Source organism: Mus pahari, chromosome 4 (genome assembly GCF_900095145.1).
Source record: "Mus pahari chromosome 4, PAHARI_EIJ_v1.1, whole genome shotgun sequence".
NCBI lineage: Eukaryota > Metazoa > Chordata > Mammalia > Rodentia > Muridae > Mus > Mus pahari.
In genome coordinates, this window is record NC_034593.1 from 24,328,101 (window position 1) to 24,331,424 (window position 3,324).

Consider the following 3,324-nt stretch of genomic DNA (forward strand, 5'->3'; position numbering starts at 1 on the left):
CTATAATCTGATTGGTGTACTGATTTAAACATTCAGACTGGTTTGGTCTAATTTGGTTAAAGCAGACCCTTGACATCAATGATCATCCGGTCTTTGTGGCTGAACAGGAGTATCTGCCTGCTTGCTTCCTGTGACCCACAAGACAATTACATCCAAATCGTCTCGGGTCTAGTTGTGTATTCGGGATCTCAGCTTGAAGCCCTAGGCCTACAGAATCCGTGTCTGCATTTAACAACATCTTTGGGTAATTAAAGCTTTAACTACTCCGGGTGATCTTGGCTCAGGCTGCACATTAGAATCACTTAGGGTGCTTTTTTAACATTGTTTTCTTTCCCAGACCTAATAATAAGACCGATTAAATCAGACTAAATTTGGAACCTTGGCATTGGCATTGCAAAATGCATGCCAAGTGGTCCTATTGTGCACGCAGGTTTCAGAACTATTGATTTCACAATGTCAGAACAATCAGCAAACCTGCTACCTTCTAAAAGGAGATAATAAAGGAAAAAGTCAAAGCGATACCTTCATGTTTTGTGGTACTTCACAAATGATTGAGTTTTTGACTTTTAATAAGTTTGCTTGGCTGCTGTGTGAACACGGACTGCTATGTTTCAACCTGCCCAGGAGTATGTGGCAACGCAAGACAAGGAACGCATTACTACCCAACTAATGAAAGGAGGCTTGGGCTTTTTTTCTCAACTGCATTTCATTTTCCAACCAGGCTGTCCACCTCAACAGATCCAAATACATATGTTTCACTCGCTGCAACTTTGAATGCAGTTCTCATTTTATTCTCCTTTTCTCTTATTAAGCTAAACAGACTCCGCTGAATTGTTGCTCACTCCTTCTGATCCAGACTCACCTCAAGATCTTGTGTTTTCAACTCTACTAGTTAATGAAATAAAATGACCTGCTGTTTGATGTCTACAAATAAAGTAAAGAATTAGCCATTTATCCTGGGATACCATCCACAATCAAGTAAAATAACACAGTCAGTCATAGCACAGGACACATGAACCCCCTAATCACCCTATTTTATGGTGAGGAAGCTGTCTCCAGGAAGCAAGTATGACTCAGAGATAAGTTCCAAAAGTATAATATTTTCTGCAACAATATGTGACTTAAAGAGCATAGGCTATTTGGTGTATATGTATGAGAGTTTATGTTTGTGGTATGTATGTTTGTATGTGTATATATGCATGTTTGTAAGTGTGTGTTTGTGTGTGTGTGTGTTTGTATATGTGTTTGTATGTGTATTTGTGTGTGTGCAAGTGAGTGTATTTGTGTACAGCAAAGAGTTATAGGTAGATTAAGAATATAAACATGTCAAAGTTTATAGAGAGAAACTCATTGTGAAGACCATACCCATTATATTGTGTGAGCATAGTTAATGAATTTTTAAATTTTTTCATAAACTCTGTGTTCTTGATAAGAAAATACTAAAACTTTGTGAGTAAATCATGGGGACATTATAGAATAAACTTTATTTTAAAGTTACCTTCTTCATACACACACACACATAGCATCTGTGTGCCTTTCTCTCTTATAGCAAATGAGAGCTCCAGATTTATGGTTTGAAAATGTTGTCTAAGGTTTATAGAGATTTCTCAGCATTTAAGAGAACTGTATGTTCTAACAGAGGACGAGGGTCCAGTTCCCAGTACCACATGGCATCTAGCAATCTTCTCTTATTCCAGTTTCAAGGGATATGATGCCCACTTCTGTGGGCACTGTGTACCACACAAACTTCCATACAATTAATACACACATGCATATAAAATTAGAATAAACAAATTATTAAAAATTAATATACACATTCAAATTAAATTAAAATAAATGAATCATTAGAAATTGTCTAACACTGTATCCCATCAACTGAAAGTTTATTCCATTATAGAGTACACCTGTCTTCCTTCCCCAAAAGAAATGATTTATCCTTTTTGTGTATTTGAAGACTCTTTCAATTTATCTATGCACATATAACACGTTACAGTATGATTTATGATAAGGGTCAAGTAATTTATCATGGAAAGTATGATATACTTGGGAATTAAGTGTTTTATTTATATGTCCAAAATGCTAAAGGCCTAGGTCTAGTCTAGAGGTTGAGAGTTAAGACTCAGAATTATATAGCAGCACTACAGAATAATGCCCTAAAGAGAGAAAGACAAAAGCTTAACCTGTATAAATATTAAATCTCTGCACAAAGAATAGGCAACAAATAGAGAATTCTGTTTTATCATCAATTTATATGAAAAAAAAAAACCTAGGGGCAAGCTATCATAGACTCAGAATCTAATAAAAACTCTCACATTTTGACATGTCAGTAATTCTTATCTCTGAAATAAAATTTACTTTCAAAATATTAGGAGGTTATCAAGGATTTCTTATCTTTTTGAAAGAAATACTCAATTGTGGAAAATATAGTGTCACTGTTATTTCAGAAAGACAGAATCAATACCTGGAAAGTGAAAATCCTTTTGTTACTTTTGGACAAATATTCCTTACCAATCCTGAGATCTGGACATGGAGATGTGCAGTGATGGTTATTGTCGTGGTGTGCTTTCTCTGTGCCTTAGGAAAAAAATTCAAGCTAACTGTCCAGTTGGTGACTCATATTTTAGGAAAGACTGTTTACAGGAAAATCTTTTCCAGAAGGTTTGAGTTTAAGGGTAATGAGAATCTGATTATTCTCTGCAATTCCACATCCCAAGATAGGGATGTCTGTTAGTGTGAAGCTTATAGACGATGCTTCCCTTCCTCACTCCTTCCCCTCCCTTCCATTATGTAGCCTACATTACCCTGGAATTTATATTTCTCTTGCTTTAAAATAAAAACCTCTTGGATTACAGTCATCTACTATCATACCCTGATTTTAACTTACACAAACCTCCAAAAAAGACAGTTTAGAATATTATTTTTTAATCATAGACAGTCTAAAATTGGCCCTCTTGTAATTTTAAATATGTAATTAGTAATTGCACGAGGCAAAACAAACTGTAAGTGCGGGGAAATGAAATAATTTTTTTCAATGAGAAGTCAATATCATATTTGTGTATCCTGGTGGCATTTATTGCTGATAATAAAACTTACATAATTGTGATTTTTTTTCTTCACTATTTTCTATTTTATTTTAAAAGTGATTAAGCAACCTCTTATACAAACATGGTGTTCCAGAAAATGGCCTTTTGGCTAAGAAGCTGAATCAGTGAGTCCAATGTATTGATGATTTTCTTTTTCTTTTTCTTTTTCTTTTTCTTTTTCTTTTTCTTTTTCTTTTTCTTTTTCTTTTTCTTTTTCTTTTTCTTTTTGTTTTTTGTTTTT

The 3,324-nt window shown here is 34.4% G+C and overlaps 1 protein-coding gene across 3 annotated transcripts in view; it reads left to right on the forward strand.

Moving 5' to 3' along the window:
• LOC110320670 (EGF-like and EMI domain-containing protein 1) overlaps positions 1 to 3,324 on the forward strand; it is a 569,140-nt gene that overhangs the window by 462,756 nt on the left and 103,060 nt on the right. The gene's annotated exons all lie outside the window — the stretch shown is intronic.